Genomic DNA, 24235 nt, shown 5'->3' on the forward strand with positions numbered 1-24235 from the left:
ACAGTTTGACTTTCTCTTACTGATATAGATGCTCTTTATTTCTTTCTCTTGTCTGATTGCTCTGGGTAGGCCTTCCAGTACTACATTGTGGAGAAGTGATGAGAGTGGACATCCTTGTCTTGTTCCAGTTCTAAGAGGGAATGCTTTAAACTTTTCCCTTTTCAATATTATCTTGGCTGTGGGTCTGTCATAAATGACTTTATTACATGAAGGTATGTCTCTTGTATGCTGATTTTGCTGAGAGTTTTAATCATAAAGAGATGCTGTAATTTGTCAAATGCTTTTTCTGCATCTATTGAGATGATCATGTGATTTTTATTTTTAATTCTGTGTATGTGGTGTATCATATTTGTTGACTTGTGTATGTTAAACCATCTTTGCATTCCTGGTATGAAACCCACTTGATTATAGTGGATTTTAAAAAAAAATATATGCTGTTGGATTCAGTTAGCTAGTATTTTGTTAAGGATTTTTGCATCTATGTTCATCAGGGATATTTGTCTGTAGTTTTCCTTTTTGGTTATATCCTTTCCTGGTTTTGGTATTAGGGTGATACTGGCTTCAAGGAATCATTTAGGGAGGATTCCCTCTTTCTTTATCTTGTGTGTAATGGTTTCTATAAGATTAGTACCAATTATTCTTTGAATGTCTGATAGAATTCAGCTGTGAATCCATCTGGTCCTGGACTTTTTTTGTTGGTATTTTTTTTTTCAGGAAAATATTCTCTTTATTTGCATCTCAGCAAAGGTTCTCTTTGGCATCTGACTGGCGTCAAACCAAAGTTCATAGGCCAATAAAGCTGGGCCACTCACAAGCTTCCCATTTGTAGGTCTCAAAGCCTATGAGTATCTGACACCTGTTCCTCTCTTCAGTCTTTTAAGGAGGCTTAAATCTGTCTCAGGTGTGCTTAAAGTGCCAGCCACAAGGTGGTGAAAAAGTACATGAAATTGCAGTCTTTGCTGGGATAGAAAGCCAAACAGTGCCTGAACAGCAGAGTACTTTTCTTGGGCAACAGATAACCAGACAGGACCCTAATCGTGCTCTTATTCAACATTCTTCTGTCTCTGCCTAGACTGGAATAAAGAGCCAATCTCTCTCGTGGCACAGGGGAAGATACAAGCTTGCTTACATTTGACAGATCTAACAAAGACATCTATCTGCCAAGGTCTGGATGGACGTGCAGGGAGCTCTTAGGTCAGTGCTGCTGGTTGGAGGACATCCCTAAGTCCGGTTTTGCAGACTTTGTGCAGCAGTATTCTCTCAGGACCCACCGGAAATTCTTAGAGTTCACCTGGACATTTCACTTCCGGTTTCCACTTCATTTCAGTTTCCAAGTGTCAGAGGAGTTCAGGACTGTCTGGCATGGAGCCCTCCTCAGCACCTCAATTCAGCATTACCTACTCAAGGCATGAAATAAAAGGAAATAGATTTTAAGTATGAAGCCTGCTCTTTTAGGCCCTGCTGAAGAAACCATTTCAGACGGAATTGGAATGGAGAAACCAGGCACTCAGCTCGGCGCAAGCAGGCGTCGCCTTCATACCAGAGAACCTCTCCTCCTGTGTGGTGCAAGTGGGGCCTCGGCTTGAGGTCAGCATTCTAGCTGCCCAGCGCTCCCTCTCTGGCACCTCGGAGAGGACTGTTGACTCGACAGGCCTGGGTCACGAGCAGCTGCAGGAGAATGAAGACCCGGGATGTGATGAAACAGAACCAGAGCTCCCAAGTTTACTCCGCCAGCTTCTGGCATAACAGCATCTCGAAGATGAGCTTGAGACTCAAGACCGTTAGGACCCAGAAAAGGCGGAGCACCGTCAGCCGCTTCTCTCTGTCCTAGAAGAGGATCAGGGACACGATGGTGGTGAAGCAGGCGCTGAGCCCGTCAGCGGCGAAGAAAGGCACGAACGCGTTCCATCAGGAAAGGCCTGGGACCAGGCCATCCACATGCAGTGTCAGCAAGTGCACGAAGATCTCGAAGGTGGCAAAGCCCAGCCACTGCACCAGCTTCCGGAGCTAGAAGAGCATCGCGCCTGTTGAGTGCGGGCGGGGACCGGCCTAGCGTGCCACCCGCGGTGCTGCGTCTCTTCTCCCCGTGGCCCTGGACTAGGCCTGCCCGAGCTGCTGAGAGCTAGAGGCAGCCACCTGCTGGTCAGCTTCGGCCTCGGCCCTGGTGCGCCCCCAATCCCCAGGCCCGGCCCGGAACTCAACACTGGCCTCCCGCGGACGCCCACCTCGCTAGGACTCCATGCTCCTCTGGGCGGTAATTTTTGAATTATCATTTCAACCTCACTGCTTGTTTATTGGTCTGTTCAGTGTATCTAATTCTTCCTGATTTAGGCTAGGAAGGTGGTATATTTCCAGGAATTTATCCATTTTCCCTAGGTTTTCTAGTTTATGTGCATAAAGGTGTTCATCGTAGCCTTGAATGATCTTTTGTATTTCTTTGGTGTCAGTTGTAATAACTCCCGTTTCATTTCTAATTGAGTTTATTTGGATTTTCTCTCTTCTTCGTTAACCTTGCTAATGGTGTATCAACTTTATCTTTTGAAAGAACCAGCATTTTTTTTTTCATTGATCTTTTGTATTGCTTTGTTTCGATTTCATTTAGCTCTGCTTGGATCTTGGTTATTTTCTTTCTTCTGCTGGATTTGGGTCTGTTTTTTTCTTGTTTCTCTAGCTCCTTGAGGTATGACCTTAGGTTGTCTGTGCCCTTTCTGACTTTTTGATGTAGGTATTTAGAGCTATGAACATTTCTCTTTTCTGTATTCCAGAGGTTTTGATAGATTGTGTCACTGTTATCATTCAGTTAAGAGAATTTTTTAATTTCCATCTTGATTTCGTTTTGACCCAGTGATCTTTCATGAGCAGGTTGTTTAATTTCTGTGTATTTGCATGGTTTTGAAGGTTCATTTTGGAGTTAATTTCCAGTTTTATTCCACTGAAGTCTGAGAGAGTGCTTGATATAATTTCAATTTTCTTAAGTTTATTAAGACTTGTTTTGTGGCCTATCATATGGTCTGTCTTGGAGAAAGTTTCATGTGCTAATGAATGGAATGTATATTCTGCTGCTGTTGGGTAGAATGTTCTGTAAATATCTGTTAAGTCCATTTGTTCTAGGGTATCGTTTAAATCCATTGCTTCTTTGTTGACTTTCTGTCGATGACCTGTCTAGTGCTGTCAGTGGAGTATTGAAGTCCTGCACTATTATTGTGTTGCTATCTCATTTCTTAGGTATATTAGTAATTGTTTTATAAATTTGGGAGCTCCAGTGTAAGTGCATATATGTTTAGGATTGTGATATTTTCCTCTTGGACAATGCTTTTAATCATATAATGTCCCTCTTTGTCTTCTTAAAATGCTGTTGCTTTATTTACTTTTTGAGATGGAGTCTTGCTCTGTCACCTGAGCTGGAGTGCAGTGACGCAATCTCAGCTTACTGCAACCTCCATCTCCCAGGCTCAAGCGATTCTTGTGTCTTAGCCTCCTGTGTAGCTGGGATTACAGGCATCCACCACCACACCCAGCTAATTTTTGTATTTTTAGTGGAGATAGGGTTTCACCATGTTGGCCAGGCTGGTCTAAAACTTCTGGCCTCAGGTGATCTACCCACCTTGGCCTCCCAAAGTGCTGGGATTACAGGCGTGAGCCACTGCATCCAGCCTGCTGTTGCTTTAAAGTTTGTTTTGTCTACTCCCACTCACTTTTGGTATCCATTTGCATGGAATGTCTTTTCCACCCCTTTACCTTAAGTTTATGTGAGTCTTATGTATTAGGGGAGTCTCCTGAAGGCAGCAGATAGTTGGTTGGTGAGTTCTTATTCATTCTGCAGTTGTGTATCTTTTAAGTGGGATATCTAGGCCATGTACATTCAGTATTAATATTCAGAAATGAGGTACTATTCCATTCATCTTGCTACTTATTGCCTGTATACCTTGTTTTTGTAGTTGCATTTTTGTTTAATAGATATTGTGAGATTTGTGCTTTAAAGAGGTTCTATTTTGATGTGTTCCCAAGATTTGTTTCAAGATATAGAGCTGCTTTTAGCACTTCTCATAGTGCTAGCTTGGTAGTGGCAAATTATATCAGCATTTGTTTGTCTGACAAAGACTGTATCTTTCCTTCATTTATGAAGCTTAGTTTCACTGGGTGAGTTCTTATTCATTCTGCAGTTGTGTATCTTTTAAGTGGGGTTTTCCTTTCTATGTTACCTAGTGCTTTTGCCTCATACCTCTTAATATTCTTTCCTACATATTAACTTTAGATAACCTGATGATAATGTTGCTAGGTGATTATCTTTTACAATAAATTTTCCAGGTGTTCTTTGATCTTCTTGTATTTGGATGTCTAGGTCTCCAGCAAGGCTGGGGAAGATTTTCTCGATTATTCTCCCAAACATGTTTTCCAAATGTTTAGATATCTCTCCTTCCTCAGGAATGCCAATTAATCTTAGGTTTGGTTGTTTAACATAATCCCAAACTTTTTGAAGGCTTTGTTCATATTTTCTAAATCATTTTTCTTTGCCTTTTTTGGGTTGGGTTAATTCGAAAATCTTATCTTAGAGCTCTGAAGCTCTTTATTCTGCTTGTTTGATTCTTTTGCTGAGACTTTCTGGGACATTTTGCATTTCTATAAGTGCATCCATTGTTTCCTGAAGTTTTAATTGTTTTTTATTTATGCTATCTATTTCACTGAAGTGTTCTCCCCTCCTTTCTTGTATGATTTTAAAACATTTCCTTAAATTGGGTGCCTTTCTCTGGTGCCTCCTTGATTAGCTTAATAACTGACCTGAATTCTTTTTCAGGTAAATTAGGGATTTCTTTTTGGTTTGAATTGATTGCTGGTGAGCTAGTGTGATTTTGGGGGACTGTTAAATAACCTTGTTTCGTCATATTACCAGAGCTGGTTTTCTTGTTCCTTCTCATTTGGGTATACTCTGTCAGAGGGAAGGTCTAGGGCTCAAGGCTGTGGTTCAGATTCTTTTGTCCCACAGGTGTTTCTTTGATGTAGTACTCACCCCTTTGGATCTACCTACCCAGCAGGTGTACCATGCTCTGGGCTGGTACTGGGGGTTGTCTGCACAGAGTCCTGTGATGTGAACTGTCTGTGGGCCTCTCAGTGATGGATACTGGCACCTGCTCTTGTGGAGGTGGTAGGGAGTTGAAATGCACTCTGTGAGGGTCCTTAGTTTTGGCTGTTAAATGCACTATTTTTATGGTTGTTGGCCTCCTGCCAGAAGGCAGCACTTTCAAAAGAACATCAACTGTGGTACTATGGGGAGGATTAGGTAGTGAATGGGACTAGAACTCCTAAGAGTATATGCCCTTTGTCCTCAGCCTCCAGGGTGGGTAGGGAAGGATCATCAAGTGGGAGCAGGGATAGTGGTGTCTGAGCTCAGACTCTCCTTGGGCGGGTCTTGCTGTGGCTGCTGTGGGGCATGGGAGTGTGGTTCTCAGGTCAATGGAGTTATGTTCCTAGGAGGATTATGGCTGCCTCTGCTGTGTCATGCAGGTTGTCAGGGAAAGCCGGCAGTCACAGACCTCACCCAGCTCCTATGCAACCTAAAAGGCCAGTGTCACTCATATTGTGCCCCATCAACTACCAACAGCATGATTCTGTTTCCAGGCAGTGGGTGAACATGGCTGAGAACTTGCCCCAGGCTACCAGACTCCCAGCTGCAAAAGCAAGTAGGGCTTTCATGCTTCCCTACTTGTGGAGTTTGCACACTGGATTCACAGCCCCACATTCTGGCCAGGAGGCTTTTCACTCAGTGAGAATTGTTTAAAAGTTCAGCTGAGGACTGCCCAGCGTGGGGACTCATGCCTGTAATCCCAGCACTTTGGGAGGCCAAGGTGGGCAGATCATGAGGTCAGGAGTTTGAGACCAGCCTGGCCAACATAGTGAAACCCTGTCTCTACTAAAAATACAAAAAATTAGTTGGGCATGGTGGTAGACACCTGTAATCCCAGCTACTCAGGAGGCTGAGGTGGTAGAATTGCTTGAACCTGGGAGACAGAGGTTGCAGTGAGCTGAGATCTGGCCATTGCACTCCAGTCTGGGCAACAGTACAAGACTCCATCTCAAAAAAAAAAAAAAGAATGTTCAGAAGGTTTCCTTCTCCCTGTGGTTTTCTCCAGGTACCTCTGGCAGTCCTTCCTGAGAACCCCTGTGAGGCAAGGCAGAAATGACTTCTTAGGGGACCTAGAGAGCCCATAAAGCTTTTCCCACTGCCTTCTCTACCTCTGTATTTCACTAGGCTCTCTAAATTGACTCAGCTCTAGGTAAGGTCAGAAGCTTCTCCCATGATCCAGACCTTTAGTTTCCCCAGTGCAGGTGTGTGTTTGGGGGTGGACAATTCCTCTTTCCCACTTCCACCATTTAAGTACTGGTAGTATTTTGGGTGTTTCCTGGGTCCTGCAGGAGTAATCTGCTCCCTTCAGAGGTCTGTGAGTTCTCTCATCTTTCATGATTTATTCCCGTAGTAGTTCCAAAGCAAAAGTTCACAGTGCGAGACTCCACACGCTGCTCTGTCTGTCTGAGTAAGAGCTTTAATCTAGTCTGCTTCCTGTCCACCACGATCTTCAAACTCTCCAGTCCTAGAGTTAATATTATATATGGTGAAAGATGGGAATGCAGTTTAATTCTTCGGCAAATTGTTAGCCATCTATCCCAGCACCATTTAGTGAATTGGGAATCTCTTCCCCCTTGCTTATTTTTATTGATCTTGTCAAAGATCAGACGGTTGTAGGTGTTCTGCTTTATTTCTGAATTCTCTATTCTCTTCTATTGGTCTTTTTACCAATATCATGCTGTTTTGGTTACTATACTTTATAGTATAGTTTGAGGTCAGGTAATATAATGCCTTGCTTTTGTTCTTTTTGCATAGGATTGCTTTGGTTATTTTGGCTCTGTTTGGGTTCCATGTGGATTTTAGAATAGTTTTTTTTTTGAATTAGGTGAAAAATGACATTGATAGCTTGATAGGGATGGCATTAAGCCTATAGATTGCTTTGGGCAGTATGTTCATTTTAATAATATTAATTCTTCCAAGCCATGAGCATGGATTTTTTTTCCATTTGTTTTTGCCACCTGTGATTTCTTTTAGCAGTATTTTATAGTAATCCTTATAGAGCTCTTTCACTTCCTTGGTTAGATGTATTCCTAGGTATTTTATTTTTGTGTGGCTATTGTAAATGTGATTACATTCTTGATTTGGCTCTTGGCTTGAATGCTATTGGTGTCTAGAAATGCTACTGATTTATATACATTGATTTTGTATCCTGAAACTTTAATGAAGTTGTTTATTGATTCTGGGAACCTTTTGGTGGCATCTTTAGGGTTTTCTAGGTGTCAAATAATATCATCCTCAAAGAGAAATAGTTTGACTTTTCTTTTCCTATTCGAGTATCTTTTATTTATTTTTCTTGCCTGATTGCTCTGAGACTTCCAATACTATATTAAATAGGAGATTCAGTGTTAATGTTAGTCTCATCTACAAAGTATCTTTACAGAAATATTTAAACTAGTGTTTGGCCAAACAACTTGGCACCATAGCTTAGCCAAGTTGACATATAAAATGTAATAATCACAAAACTCTTAGACTAACTGGAAGTAGGGGTTAGGAGGGTGCTGTTGAGAATAGAATTATTATGGATATAGTACCACCAAATATTCCTGTAAACTGGATTTGGAGGCATACATGGGCAGCTTCCCTGATCTGTTCAGAGTAGTGAAGAGAACTAGTACCCTGCCCTTACTTGCCAGCTACAGTCAACTTTCCCTAGAGAAGCCCTCTAGGCCTTTCTCACCTACAGGACTGCCCCAGATGGCCAAGATCTCTGCCACGACTCCCAAGAAAAAGCATACTGCTGCCGCCAGAGCTAGGTCATGTTGCTGCTAAATTTTCAGACTGGAGAATTTTCTGGGCTGAGCAATTTCCTAGAGAGGATTTCTGCTGCACCTATTGGAATACTGGGAACATAGCAAGTGATGAAATTCAGTTACCTGAAGAAGGTGGACCCCAAATGGCCTAAATCTGTGCTGAACATTAGAATCACTGGGGAAGCTTTTAAACATATGTATCTCACTGCTTGATATTCTAATTTAATTGGTCAAAGGTAGGGCATTATCATAATTTTTAAAAACTCTTTTTCAGAGATTCTAATAAACAGCCAGGGTTGAGAATCACTGGCTACCTTAGGTTAGGTTCTCCTAGAAACAGACACAGGCCAAGTTATTTATTAAGGACGTGTTCCAAAGAGAAACCAATGAAGGAGCAGAAGAAGCAGGAAAGGGAAGGGAAAGAGGCCAGGGAAGGACATCACTTCAAAGGAAATCCCAGCGTTAGCCTGATCTCACAGGATATTCTGGAGCATAAATTATACCAAGTTTGTCCTGACTTGAAAAAAGAGAACAGAGCTCTTCTATTCTACTTTAGTCAGTCACTGGGAGAAATAAAAACTCCCAGCCCCTTCCTGCCTGTACTCTGTCTAGGTGAGGAGGCTCCAGTGCCCAAGGTCTCTTCTCTGAAGAAGGTCACAGGTAGAGAAATTAACAGCAAAGCCTTCCAAAGCTGAGATATTAGCACACAGAGATGCTAGAAGGAATCTAACAGAAATTTTAATGAGAAGCTAAGGGTGTCTATGCACTAAATAAGTGGTTATTATAGTTGTTTTGAGGTCTGGCTTAGTGTTAGTGGTCTGTGTGAAGCTATTAGTGAAGGCTGTTACCTAAAATTTATGCTTCAAGGACCTGCAGGCAGTCTTTATTGCTAATAATACTTGGCAAATACCAAGAACTGTAAAGGGAGTGAGATTTTCCCCCTAGTCACAAACCAGCAAGTTAGACTGACAATTTTATGGATGCTGTCAGAAAATGTGAGACCCCTGGGTCACAGTCAAAGGATTTAATTATATTAATAGTAGTAGCTAGAGATTCAACATTTTCTTGCGATGGCCCAGAACCCTAATTCCCACAGGGCAATAGGAAGAGTACTAGGTGGCACTTGCTCATGCAGTGAGCAGATGGGATTATAAAGAGGAACACTGGGCTAAGAGAATCTGAATGTTTTACAATGAGCAGCAAGCAAAACTTCTCTTTGCTCCCAATACAACCCATTCTTGAAGAGGTAGTTTGGTACAAAGGCAGTTAATGCCTCTGCTTGCGAGACATACAGAAACATGAGAAACCTATGGAGAATTGTCTCCCAAGAGCAAGTAGGTGCATGGTCAGAAGGATCTTTGTTACCGAAACTAGCCTTGGTTATTATAACCTCTACAATAATATCAGGGACCTTGGTTTTCATGTGGAAGGCTGGGCTGTGCCAGGGTTGGCTAGGATTGAGAAAGAGGTAAATAGGGTCTTCAGCTGCTATAAGACTACTAGGTGATGCTCCTCTTATCCTTCATGTGGAATTTGTTATTAGAATCACTAGGGTGGAGAAGTAAGAGATGAATTGGTCATTTCTAACAAACCTCAGGATTCACTGCATGTCTGTATATCCTGGGGTCATTCATTAGGATGTTGCTGATCCTTTGCTGGCATCTGTGAACATCTTAACCCATAATTTCCCAGAGAATGGCAGGCCTAAATAATTATCATCACTGATTCTTAATATTTAAGATTAATAAAAGTTTTAGTTCATTGCAACTCAATGTTATCTCATTTAATGCCCTTAAAATAATAAATACTGTCTTCCTCTAAATCTTTATTTCATCTCTGACCTTCCACTGCCTTATCCAGCCCAATTTGTCCAACCTATTTAGACGTGTATTTTGTCTCATCCTCCATATTCTCTGCCTATTAACCTATTTGTGGTTTTATTTCCCATGCTTTTCCAGTTTAAACCTTCTGACTCATAACGTCAATAACTCTCCTCCTCAAAGTTTTATTTTTCTTTCTTTTCATCTTTTCCTATATGTGTAACCTCCAACCTTGGATCAACCAGCCATCTTCTTTCTTCATTTCTGTTTCTGACTGCCAATTAGTTTTGTAGAAAATCCCTTTTCTGATGCACATTCGTGTGTTTTTTTTTTTAACGTTTGCTGAACTTAATGATTTTCCTGACTCCTCATCAATCTTGTTTTATTTGCTGTTGTAGTTATTCCAAAGAGTACCAGTACCACTTCATGATATAATGACAAGACCGCTTTTGTTTTTATGTCTGTAAACTAAGTAAGGTGGTCTAAATAAACTCAAAGGATCCTTCCAGATACAGAGTTTGAAGCCTTAACTATATATGAAGTATTTGGGAGCATGGTATTTTTACTAGTAGTAATAGATACAGAAAAAGAATATGTTATTACCTACAAGAGCAACTTAATTTCACTTAAAGTCATCATAATATCGCAAAATGTGTCTGTTATTTAGGTTATTGATGAAAAAACTGAGTCTCAGAGAAGCGATTTACTCAATTTCACAGTTACCAAGAATGCTCCTGGGGTTTGAATCCAAATCTGTTTGAGTCCAGTCTACCCTCTTCAGTCACCACATTTTGATTCTATAATGAGGGGCTGTCCAGTGCAAGATGGCGTTCTGATGATGCTACCTGAAGAATTGGTGGCTTCATGAGGGTAGAAAACTCTTTCCATCCTCCCTTTTTATTATAAAATGTATGGAAAGCCTAAATTGTACTGTAAATATGTTTTACTACAATTGAGGTCACTTTACTCTGTTTCCTTACTGAAGCCTAAAGAAGCTGGAGTTGTTTGAAGTGAATTATTGAGAAAAAAATGTAACATTTTACCCTATTTATGCACGCCCTGGGCTAATCTCCTTTTTGCCACCCACCTCATGCACACTATATACACACATGCTCACAAAACCAAAATCATTTTCTAGCCCAAATATACTATTGTTCTTAAAGTCTACATCCTTAGAATGGCCATGAGTAAAAATTTTACTTAGCATGACTAAGTTCTGAAAGTTGGAAGAGGCCTTTAAAAATATGAATCTTTGTAAGGACATTATGCTAAGTGATCTAAACCAGTCATAGAAGGACAAATATGCATAATTCCACTTATATAAAGTATCTAAAATAGTCCAACTCAGAAGTGAAGAAGATAATGGTAGTTTCCAGGGGCTGGCTGGGGGTGGGGGGAATGAGTAGCCACTAGTCAGGAGGCATGAAATTAAAGTTATACCTGATGAATACATTCTAGAGATCTGCTGTACAACATTGTCTTTATAGATAACAATACTGTATTGTACACTTTAAAATTTGTTAAGAGAGTAGACCTCATGTTGCATTTTTACAATAATTAAAAAAAGAATGGTATCAATAGTGACAAGAGGCAGCCAAATGCCTAGGCATATAGGGGCAGGTCCCCAGTGAAACACCACCACCAGGCTGAAGACAGTTTAAAGTCTGAAAACCAAGCTACAAGTTAAATCCCCAGACCAGATTGAGAATTTGTTTCCTGTTTAGCATAGTTTCCTCTGATTGATCCCCAACATTCACCTATTTTACATATACCTAGCCTTTCCTAATTGGTTTTCTATACTGTTGTGCCCACCTTTGAGTGGTGTCTTTGTTTTAACATTTTTTGCATACTCATAAACGAATCAGCATGCACTCCCCATTCTGAGTCCATAAAAGGCTTCAGACTCAGCCACACAGGGTGCCTTCCCCACTTCGGGTAAAGGAACTACCCCTACCCCTGTATCCCCTCTCCACTGAGAATCTTTTCTTTATCTTAATAAATTCTACTCCACTCACTCTCGGGTGTCTGCATACCTAATTCTTCCTAGTAGTGAGATAAAAACTTTGACCTAGCTGATCTAAAGAGCAGGAAGACTGCTCCAGTATCATACTATATATATATATAGTTGGCTCTCAATTTTTAAAATATAAGAATCCCTTTTTTTAAATTATACTTTAAGTTCTGGGATACATGTACAGAATGTGCAGGTTTGTATACATGTATACATGTACCGTGGTGGTTTGCTGCACCCATCAACCCATCATTCACATTAGGTATTTCTCCTAATGCTATCCCTCCCCTACCCCACCCCCATCCCCTGCCAGGCCTCAGCTCTGTCCCAGGGAGAAGGCAGTTATATCTGTAATCCCCTGACTGGGGCTGCTGCCATTTATTCAGAGATGCTCTGCCCAGAGGGGGAATCTAGAGGCAGTCTGGCTACAGTGACTTTGCTCAAGAATACCTTTTTGACATCAAAAATTACAACTATACATGATAATAACTATGCTTTTTGTATTTATTCCATTGCTTGGAAAATACACAAAATCCGTATAAATTCAGTAAAACTTTGAAATAAATTAATTTTTTTCATCACCACAGCTCCTATATCAATCTGAAAAATAATTACTGTATGTATAAGAAATTTCTAACTGTAAGAAAGGCTGGACCAATTGTTAAGAGCCTTGGGGGACATACCAAGAAGACTGAAATTTATTCTCTAGGCAAAATGAAGTCAAAAAAGGTTTCAAAGCAAAGTGACAGAATTTGATTTATTGTATTTTCTGAAAGATGATTTTGGCAGCAGTGTGGAAAGCCAAATGACATATGGAAAGACCAGTAGCAGAAGGTCAGTTGAGAAATAGATGCTAATGTCAGGAGCCACAGCAATACAGAGTTACCTGTAACCCCGGCTGGATGTGGTCATGCCAGAGAGGGCATTTCTATATTTGGAAAATATGTTGGAGGATGAGGCTTTGAGGAGAATAAGAAGTATCTGAGGAAGCGGCATTTTATGTATTCATTATGTATATATAAAAATATATATTTTATATATATATGCACATAACATATATATATATATATCTTTATATTGAAGTGTGGTCTACAACTAGGTGATGACTATTAAGCATTTGGGTCTAAAACTGAGGCAGTATGAGTAAAGACTTCAGGTATTAGTAAACTATCTTCCCCCAATTACAATAGTAGAGATTTAGGAAAAGCTTGGTTTAAATCCCAGTGCAAAGGTTTATTCTTTAAGAAAACTTCTTTTTATTTTATTATTTTATAGTAGAGACAGAGTCTCATGATGTTGCCCAGGCTTGTCTTGAACTCCTGGCCTCAAGGGATCCTCCTGCCTTGGCCTCCCACAGTACTGGAGTTATAAGTGTGAGCCACTGTACTCAGCCACAGAGGTTTAGTGTTGATCTCTCTTGGGTTCAGAGCACACTTATTTCTAGTGTGTTTTCTTCTTGACCCTTGTTGAAAAGGTGAAATTTCTGGGCATTCTATATATTATTCCAAGCACATCTTCACCCTGGGTGATAAAACTTGAAGATCTAAAGGAAGTGTGGTTTTAGTTTCAGTGTTTTAGTTTGGGTTCTCCTAGAGACAGAGATTGAGACAAAAATTCTAGTACAAACAGTTTATTTGGGAATTTCAGAAAATATTGATATAAATTGGCGAAGTCAAATAGGGAAGAGAAGGCAACTAATAAAGAGCAAGCTACCATAGTGGGAGACTAGAACTTAATGCCGTAAGGACTTTCTGGAAAATGATGCAAAGTACATGCCACAGGGATAGGGCAGCTCCGATACCCATACACCAGTTCTCTAGACTTATTGATTAAGGGTTATTCCTTGGGGTGTTAATTCCCCTGCACTTTTCAACTGCTTAGTTTAGATGGAAAGACCCATTGTATTTCTGGCAAAAGTCTCCAGGCAATCAGAGGTAGATACTGGCCATTGAAAATCATCTGGAGCCCAACAAAAGGTCTGAAAAATATGGAAGACTGTGTCTGCTGCCCTAGTCCTGAGGGAAAAGATTGTAAAAATACAGTGAGCAGAAACAATATAATCTTAATTGAACAGGAAAGGAAAATGTCACCATAGCCCAATTAATTAGGCTAATGTGTTTAAAGAAAGTGGAAATTGTCATGAGGGAAATACAAACCTGGAAAAGATGCAAGAAGTACTGGAGCTGTACTGATCTGCACCCTGGGTGCTCTAATTAGCAAGATCAGCTATCCAGTGCCTTTTGTAATATCAGTATTTTAGACTGGGGAGGGCAAACATTTTGCAAAGAACCATTTATTTTAGGCTTTGTGGACCATGTGATTTCTACTGCAACTATTCAGCTCTGCCATTGTCACACAAAATAGGCATGGCTGTGTTCCAATAAAACTTTATATATAGACATCGAAATTGAAATTTTGTATAGTTTCCATTTGTCATAAAATGTTACTTTTCTTTTGTTATTGTTCAACCACTTAAAAATGTAAAAGCCATTCTTAATTTGTAGGCCACTGATGAGGTTTGGCTTTGTGTCCCCACGCAAATCTCACCTTGAATTGTGATAATACCCATGCGTCATCAGAGAAGCCCAGTGGGAGATAATTAAATCATGGGGGTGGGTCTTTCCTGTGCTGTTCTTGTGAAAGTGAATAGGTCTCACAAGACCTGATGGTTTTATAAAGGGGAGTTCCCCCATAAATGCTCTCTCGCCTGCCACCACGTAAGACATCCTTTGTTCTTCTGTCATGATTGTCAGGCTTTCCCAGCCATGTGGAACTGTGAGTCAGTTAAACTTCTTCGTTCTCTTCGTTCACAAATTACCCAGTCTCAGGGATGTCTTTATTAGCAGCATGAGAACAGACCAATACAGCAAATTGGTACAGCAAAGGGGCCAGGGGCTGCTGTAAAGATACCCGAAAATGTGGAAGTCACTCTGGAACTGGGTAACAGACAGAGGCTGGAACGGTTTGGAGGGCTCAGAAGAAAATAGAAAAATGTGGAAAAGTTTGGAACTTCCTAGAGACTTGTGGAATGGCTTTGACCAAAATGCTAATAGGGATTCACACAATAAGTTCCAGGCTTAGTTAGTCTCAGATGGAGATTAGGAACTTTTTGGGAACTGGACTAAAGGTCACTCTTGCAATGCAAAGAGACTGGTGGCACTTTGCCTCTGCCCTAGAGAACTGTGGAACTTTGAACTTGAAAGAGATGACTTCAGGTATCTGCTGGAAGAAATTTCTAAGTGGCAAAGTGTTCAAGAGGAAGCAGACTATGAAAGTTTGGGAGGCCCACACATTTTGGCCAATTTCTTCCATTTGGAACTGGTGTATTTACCCCAATACCTGTACCCTTGTTACATGTCTGTGCTCTTTAATTGTCATTCAATTTGAGAGGTAAAGAGGGAACAACAAATGGACACATGTATACACCACTCTTTATAGTATCTCAGGCTGGTCTCAAACTCCTCGTGATCTGCCTGCTTCAGCCTCTCACAATCTGGGATTACAGGCGTGAGCCTGTAGGTGAAGGCAGGTAGAAACATAAGTGGAGGCAGGTAGAAACGTAAGTGGTTTTGTCCCTGAATTGCCTAGTTGACAAGGGATTCAGGAGGAATGGGAACCTGGAGGATTGGTAGAGGATGGATTAGTTACCAGCATTAAGGGAAGAGAGTGGTCTGGGTAGATGTTTTAATCTGTGCATGCAACAACAACAAAATACCTGAGATTTTGCAATTTATGAAGAACAGAAATTAATTTCTCAGCATTCTGGAGGCTGTAAATCCCCAGATCAAGGTGCCAGAAGATTTGGTATCTGGCATGAGCTGCTCTCTGCTTCCAAAGTGGCACCTTGTTACTGTGTCCTCACATGGCAGAAGAGCTGGAAGGTCCAGGAAGGTCTCCAATGCCTCTTTTATAAGGGCATTAATACTATTAATGAGGGCAGACCCTCATGGCCTAATCACTTCTCAAAGGACCCACCTCTTAATACCATCACCTTGGAGTTTAAGTTGCAACATATGTATTTTGAAGAGAAACATACATTTAATTCATAGCAGTGGGGGAGAGCAATGTTTTCCTCTAAATAGTCAATGGAGACTGAGTAGCTGAACCCGTGGTACTTGATTTTGGAGGCATAACAGTAGATAACCTACAGATATAATAGTCTGTCTAGACTATTGTGTATTTTGGAAAAAGGAGGATGATAAGAGCATATTTGAACTGTTCTCCAAAACTAGAATAAACATTGATGTTAAGTAGCAAAGACTAAGGGGTTGGTTAGATTATACAGAGAGAAAATGTCTTCTATGGACAGGGTTGTGGTAACTAGTTCTGAAGACCACATAGGAGAAATTCTGGATTGAGTGTGGCTGAATGATTGCTGAAGTGAAGGTCATGAGTTCCAGTGATGTTCAGGAGTCAAGATTAGTGCAGCAGAACTTGAGATGTCTGGGAATATCCTTGTCTGCAATGTAGGCACCCCAGGTATTTATATTCAGGAAAAATTTTAGTTAGATATAGTACAGCAGGGGCAATTTGGAGGTAGGAGTATTGTTCCCATGACTACAGTTGCACAGCAAACCATCTCAAAACTTACTGGTCTAAAATGTTTTGCTCACAAATATGCAATTTGTACAGTACTTGTCCCTGCTCTACTTGGGCAGCATGAAGACTGGGGACTGAAATCTTCTGAAGGTTCTCTCAGTCATATTTCTGGCAGTTAATCCTCAGAAGATTCAGACACCTGGGGGCTAACATATCTGGGGATCCTTGAACAGCTCTTTTTATGTGCTCCTTACATGAAGTCTCTCTAGGAGGGCAGTTTCAGAGTAGCGAGGCTTCTTATATTCCAATTTCTAAGGCATATATCCCAAGAAAGAGAGCCAGATGGGAACCAATTACTTTTTTTTAACTTAACCTAAAAATTCATGCAGTGTCACTCTGCCTCATGTTCTTTGTTGAGGAAGTTATAAAGATCTAGAGGAATGTCAACGTTGCAATGTAAGAAGAACGTATATGATAGATGTGACCATCTTTTAAAAGTACACTCACAGTTGGACATAGTGGCTTATACCTGTAATCCCAGTACTTTAGAAGCCCAAGGCAGAAGGATTAGTTGAGGCCAGGAATTCATTTCAAGCCTGGGCAAAGTAGTGAGACTCTGTCTCTACAGTTTTTTTTTTTTTTTTTTTTTTTAATTAGCCATATGTCATGGCACATATCTGTAGTCCTAGCTACTTGGGAGGCTGAGGTGGGAGAATGGCTTGAGCCCAGGAGTTGAGGCTGCAGTGAGCTGTGTTCATACTGCCGAACTCCAGCCTGGGTGACAGAGTGACACCTGTCTCTAATAAATAAATACATACATAAATAAGTAAGATAAAAATATACTTGGTCACAGCCTATCCTCTGGCCACAATTATATCTCTCCCTCATGCAAAATACTCTTCCTCTCCCTATAGACTCTCAACTCCGCCCTTTTATGGCATCAGATCAAAGTCCAAGATCTTGCTATTTAAATCTGGTTGTGGTGAAGATCGGGCTCATTGGGTTCAATTCCTCATATACAGTTCCTTGAGTACAATTTTTCTTGAACTGAAAGACCTGTGAAAAAGACAAGTTCTATGTTTCCCATATACCTGACATGCAACAGCAAAATAGATTTGGAAGCACTGCTAAAAATTCTCCCCTTCAAAGAAGGGGAACATGGGGAGGGACTCAAGATGGCGCGGTGAGAACAACCCAGGATTGAAGCTCTTGGTGAATGCGCAGAGAGGGTGAGTCAGGGCCGCATTTCCAGACGGATCTTTGTTGCCCACAGAATGGGGAAATTCCCAGGTATAAAAGAGATGCGGGATGCCAGGCAGAGGTTTTGGCTGGTGCAGCCGGCAGCCAGTGCAGCCGGAGGCCAGCGCTGTAGCGCAGTGGCACTACACAGCGCTCCGCTCAAAGTGCACTGGTCCGGGTGCCCTGTTGAACCGGCAATCTGAGACTTGAGAGGGCTGAAATTGAGACTGAATGGGACTTGGACTGTGAGTCAGGCCAGGAGATTCAAGGGAAAAAGCATTTGGGGTAGCGCAATGGGACAAACAAAATGGCGATTCCAAACGCTCCGGGCGGAGAGGTTCCTTGCGGGCACAGCTGAACCCAGGACGGTGCAGCTCCGTAGGGGAGGGGCTTCCGCCATTACCGAGGCAATCCACCCCTACTGAGATACACGCCCATTGCTGACACAGCCTGCTGTTGCCGAGGCAACCCGCTACAACAGAGAGACTCCACCACAGGGCGTAGCCTGTGGCAGCAGGGCGGAGACTGCAGTAGCACGGCAGAGCCTGCAGCAACATGGCGAACCTCACACCAGCAGGACGGAGCCTCGGCAGGCAAATAGTGACTAGACTGCCTCCTACCTGGGCAGGACAGCACAACAGACACTCACAAAGAAAGCCCCAACCCCCCCGAGACAGAGCATCTGAGAAAAAAGTTTTTTTTTTTTTTTTTTTATGAGTTCTGCTGCAGCAGAATTAAACGTAGCAGCCTAACAGGCCTAAATGAACAACAGAGCTCACAGCTCAGCACTTGAGCTCCTATAAAGTACAGACTGTCTCCTCAAGCAGCTCCCTGACCCCTCTATATCCAAAAGACTGACATTTGGCAGGCAGCATTCTGGGACAAAGATAGCAGAAAAAGAAACCAGTAGCATCCCTCACTGTTCCGCAGCTGCTATAGGTGCACCCCAGACAAGCAGGGCCTGGAGTGGACCTCAGCAGTCATACAGTGGAGGGGCTAGACTGGTAGAAGGAAAACCAAGTAACAGAAATACTTCATCATCAACAATCTGGGCGTCCACTCAGAGACCCAATCGAAAAGTCAGCAACTACACAGACGACAGGTAGATAAATCCACAAAGATGGGAAGAAACCAGTGCAAAAAGAAGGAAAACACCCAAAACCAGAACACCTCGCCTCCTACAAAGGACCAAAACTCCTCACCAGCAAGGGAACAAAGCTGGACCGAGAATGACTGTGACGAAATGACGGAATTAGACTTCAGAAGGTGGATAATGAGAAACTTTTGTTAGCTAAAAGAACATGTTTTAATCAATGCAAAGAAACTGAGAACCTTGAAAAAAGATTTGAGGAAATGATAACAAGAATGGATAACTTAGAGAGGAATATGAACGAATTAAAGGAGCTGAAAAACACAATACGAGAACTTCGCGAAGCATGCACAAGTTTCAACAGCCGAATTGACCAAGCAGAAGAAAGAATATCTGAAGTCGAAGATCAACTCAATGAAATAAAACGAGAAACCAAGATCAGAGAAAAAAGCGCAAAAAGGAATGAACAAAGTCTCCAAGAAATGTGGGACTATGTGAAGAGACCTAACCTACGTTTGATAGGCGTACCAGAATGTGACGAAGAGAATGAATCCAAGCTGGAAAATACTCTTCAGGATATTATCCAGGAAAATTTCCCCCACTTAGCAAGACAGGCCAACACTCAAATACAGGAAATACAGAGACCACCACAAAAATATTCCGCAAGAAGAGCAACCCCAAGGCACATAATCGTCAGATTCAACAAGGTTGAAATAAAGGAGAAAATACTAAGGGCAGCCAGAGAGAAAGGTCGGGTCACCCACAAAGGGAAGCCCATCAGACTCACAGCAGGTCTCTCAGCAGAAACACTACAAGCCAGAAGAGAGTGGGGGCCAATATTCAACATCCTTAAAGAAAAGAACTTTCAACCCAGAATTTCATATCCAGCCAAACTGAGCTTCAGAAGTGAAGGAAAAATAAAATCCTTTGTGAACAAGCAAGTACTCAGAGATTTTGTCACCACCAGGCCTGCTTTACAAGAGCTCCTGAAAGAGGCACTACACATAGAAAGGAACAACCAGTACCAGCCATTCCAAAATCACACTAAATGCTAAAGAGCATCAACATAATAAAGAATCTACAACAACTAATGGGCAAAACAGCCAGCTAGTATCAAAATGGCAGTATCAAATTCACACATAACAATATTAACCCTAAATGTAAATGGGGTTACACCAATCAAAAGACACAGACTGGCAAATTGGATAAAAATCCAAAACCCATCAGGTGCTGTATCCAGGAAACCCATCTCACATTCAAGGATACACAAAGGCTCAAAATAAAGGGATGGAGGAAGATTTACCAAGCAAATGGAGAGCAAAAGAAAGCAGGAGTTGCAATTCTCATCTCTGATAAAATAGACTTTAAAGCAACAAAGATCAAAAGAGACAAAGAAGGACATTACATAATGGTAAAAGGATCGATACAACAAGAACAGCTAATGATCCTAAACATATATGGACCCAATACAGGAGCACCCAGATACATAAGGCAAGTTCTTAATGACTTACAAAGAGACTTAGACTCCCACACAATAATAGTGGGAGACTTTAACACTCCACTGTCAATATTAGACAGATCGACCAGACAGAAAATCAACAAGGATATCCAGGGCTTGAACTCAGACCTGGAGCAAGCAAACCTGATCGACATTTACAGAACTCTCCACCCCAAATCCACAGAATATACATTCTTCTCAGCACCACATCACACCTACTCTAAAATTGACCACATAATTGGAAGTAAAGCACTCCTCAGCAAATGCAAAACAACTGAAATCATAACAAACAGTCTCTCAGACCACAGTGCAATCAAGTTAGAACTCAGAATTCAGAAACCAACCCAGAACTGCACAGCTTCATGAAAACTGAACAACTGGCTCTTGAATGTTGACTGGATAAACAATGAAATGAAAGCAGAAATAAAGAAGTTCTTCGAAACCAATGAGAATGAAGACACAACATGCCAGAATCTCTGGGACACAATTAAAGCAGTCTCTAAAGGAAAATATATAGCAATAAGTGCCCATACGAGGAGAATGGAGAGATCCAAAATTGACACCCTATCGTCAAAATTGAAAGAGCTAGAGGAGCAAGATAAAAAACACTCAAAACCCAGCAGAAGACAAGAAATAACTAAGATCAGAGCTGAACTGAAGGAGATTGAGACACGAAAAACCCTTCAAAAAATCAATAAATCCAAGAGCTGGTTTTTTGAAAAGATCAACAAAATAGACCACTAGCCAGACTGATTGAAAAGAGAGAACAACCAAATAGATGCAATAAAAAATGATAAAGGGGAAATCACCACAGATTCCACAGAAATTCAAACCATCATCAGAGAATATTACAAACAACTCTATGCACATAAACTAGTAAACCTGGAAGAAATGGATAAATTCCTGGACTCCTGTGTCCTCCCAAGCCTAAACCAGGAGGAAGCTGAAACTATGAATAGACCAATAACAAGGTCAGAAGTCGAGGCAGCAATTTAGAGCCTAGCACACAACAAAAGCCCAGGTCCAGATGGGTTCACAGCTGAATTCTACCAGACACAGAAAAAGGAGCTGGGACCATTCCTTCTGAAACTATTCCAAATAATCCAAAAAGAGGGAATCCTTCCCAAATCATTTTATGAGACGAATATCATCCTGATACCAAAACCCGGCAGAGACCCAACAAGAAAGGAAAACTTCAGGGCAATATCCATGATGAACATAGATGCAAAAATCTTCAATAAAATATTGGCAAGCCGATTGCAACAGCAAATCAAAAAACTTATTCACCATGATCAAGTAGGATTCATCCCGAGGATGCAAGGCTGGTTCAACATACGCAAGTCTATAAATGTAATTCACCACATAAACAGAACCAAAAGCAAAAACCACATGATTATCTCAATTGATGCAGAGAAGGCATTTGACAAAATTCAACAGCCCTTTACGCTAAAAACCCTCAACAAACTTGGTATCGATGGAACGTATCTCAAAGTAATAAAAGCTATTTACGACAAACCAACAGCCAATATCATACTGAATGGGCAAAAACTGGAAGCATTCCCTTTGAAATCTGGCACTAGACAAGGATGCCCTCTTTCACCACTCCTATTCAATATAGTACTGGAAGTTCTAGCCAGAGCAATCAGGCAAGAAAAAGAAATAAAGGGTATTCAAATAGGAAAGGTGGAAGCCAAACTGTCTCTATTTGCAGACGACATGATAGTATACCTAGAAGACCCCATTGCCTCAGCCCAAAAACTCCTGAAACTGATAAGCAACTTCAGCAAAGTCTCAGGATATAAACTCAATGTGCAAAAATCACAAGCATTCCTCTACACCAATAACAGACTTAAAGAAAGCCAAATCAAGAACGAACTGCCATTCACAATTGCTACAAAAAGAATAAAATACCTTGGAATACAACTCACAAGGAATGTAAGGGACCTCACAAACCACTGCTCAACTAAATAAGAGAGGACACAAACAGATGGAGAAACATTCCATGTTCATGGTTAGGAGGAATTAATATTGTGAAAATGGCTATACTGCCCAAAGTAATTTACAGAATCAATGCTATCCCCATCAAGCTACCACTGACTTTCTTCACAGAACTGGAAAAAACCACCATGAACTTCATATGGAACCAAAAGAGAGCCCGCATAGCCAAGTCAATTCTAAGCAAAAAGAACACAGCGGGGGGCCTCACACTACCGGATTTCAAACTATACTACAAGGCTACAGTAATCAAAACAGCATGGTACTGGTACCAAAACAGAGATATAGACCAATGGAACCAAACAGAGGCATCGGAGGCAACACAACATATCTACAACCATACAATCTTTGATAAACCTGACAAAAACAAGCAATGGGGAAATGATTCCCTGTTCAACAAATGGTGTTGGGAAAACTGGCTAGCCATGTGCAGAAAGCAGAAACTGGACCCCTTCCTGACACCTTACACTAAAATTAACTCCAGATGGATTAAAGACTTAAACATAAGACCTGGCCCCATAAAAACCCTAGAAGGAAATCTAGGCAAAACCATCCAGGACATAGGAGTAGGCAAGGACTTCATGAGCAAAACACCAAAAGCTTTGGCAATAAAAGCCAAAATAGACAAATGGGACCTAATCAAACTCCACAGCTTCTGCACGGCAAAAGAAACAGTCACTAAAGTGAATCAGCAACCAACAGAATGGGAAAAAATTTGTGCAGTTTACCCATCTGACAAAGGGCTGATATCCAGAATTTACAAAGGACTCAAACAGATTTACAGGAAAAAAACAAACAAGCCCATTCAAAATTGGGCAAAGGATATGAACAGACACTTTACAAAAGAAGACATATATGAGGCCAACAATCATATGAAAAAATGCTCACCATCACTGGTCATCAGAGAGATGCAAATCAGAACCACATTGAGATACCATCTCACACCAGTTAGAATGGCGATCATTAAAAAATCTGGAGACAACAGATGCTGGCGAGGATGTGGAGAAAAAGGAACACTTTTACACTGTTGGTGGGAGTGTCAATTAGTTCAACCATTGTGGAAGACAGTGTGGCGATTCCTCAAGGCCTTAGAAATAGAAATACCATTTGACCCAGCAATCCCATTACTTTTTATATTTCTAAAGGACTATAAATCGTTCTACTATAAGGACACATGCACACGAATGTTCATTGCAGCACTGTTTACAATAGCAAAGACCTGGAATCAACCCAAATGCCCATTGATAATAGACTGGATTGGGAAAATGTGGCACATATACACCATGGAATATTATGCAGCAATCAGAAATGATGAGTTCGTGTCGTTTGTAGGGACATGGATGAATCTGGAGAACATCATTCTCAGCAAACTGACACAAGAACAGAAAATGAAATACCACATATTCTCACTCATTGGTGGGTGATGAAAAATGAGAACACATGGACACAGAAAGGGGAGTACTAAACACTGGGGTCTATTGGGGGGAAAAGGGGAGGGCCAGCGGGGGAGGAGCTGGGGAGGGATAGCCTGGGGAGAAATGCCAAATGTGGGTGAAGGGGAGAAAGGAAGCAAAACACACTGCCATGTGTGTACCTGTGCAATTGTCTTGCATGTTCTGCACATGTACCTCAAAACCTAAAATGCAATAAAAAAAAAGAAGGGGAACATAGAAAGCACACAAGAGTTGCTGTTCCAAAGCAACTTTGAAATCCAGCCAGGCACATGCTACGCTACCAGTTTCTTTATTAGGATTGTATTCTACAGCCTAGGAATGATTTGCTGCAGCTCTTGGCTCTGCCCTCTAAGCTCTTGGTTTTGCCATCTGAGTTGTTTTTTTTTCATAATAAACTGTGTCTGCAGAAGAGTGATTTTCTCAGCCTACTTTCAACCCATAATAGTTGCTTGGGAGGTGAAAGTCCTTTTGAAATTTTGTAGTTTTTGTCCCTTTTAGTTTAAGCTGTTTATGGTAATATACTTCTATTAAATAGTTTGCAAGTCTCTGAATCCTATTGAGTTTGCTCCATTAGATAAAAGCCACACACATAAATCTCATTGAGATCAGCCTTTCTCTTCTTTGGCCTTCCTGTAAGACTGTTGTATGACAATGCCCTTAAAATATGTAGAAGCACAATATTATTTAAAGAAGAGGGTCTGTGAGACACACCACAAT

General features: G+C 41.2%; 1 pseudogene; it reads right to left on the minus strand.

Moving 5' to 3' along the window:
* Positions 1 to 1582: 1582 nt before the first annotated feature.
* Positions 1583 to 2019, minus strand: LOC100387751 (transmembrane protein 203-like; annotated as a pseudogene).
* Between the last annotated feature and the right edge of the window lie 22216 nt (positions 2020 to 24235).

This window comes from Callithrix jacchus, chromosome 11 (genome assembly GCF_049354715.1).
Source record: "Callithrix jacchus isolate 240 chromosome 11, calJac240_pri, whole genome shotgun sequence".
Classification (NCBI taxonomy): domain Eukaryota; kingdom Metazoa; phylum Chordata; class Mammalia; order Primates; family Cebidae; genus Callithrix; species Callithrix jacchus.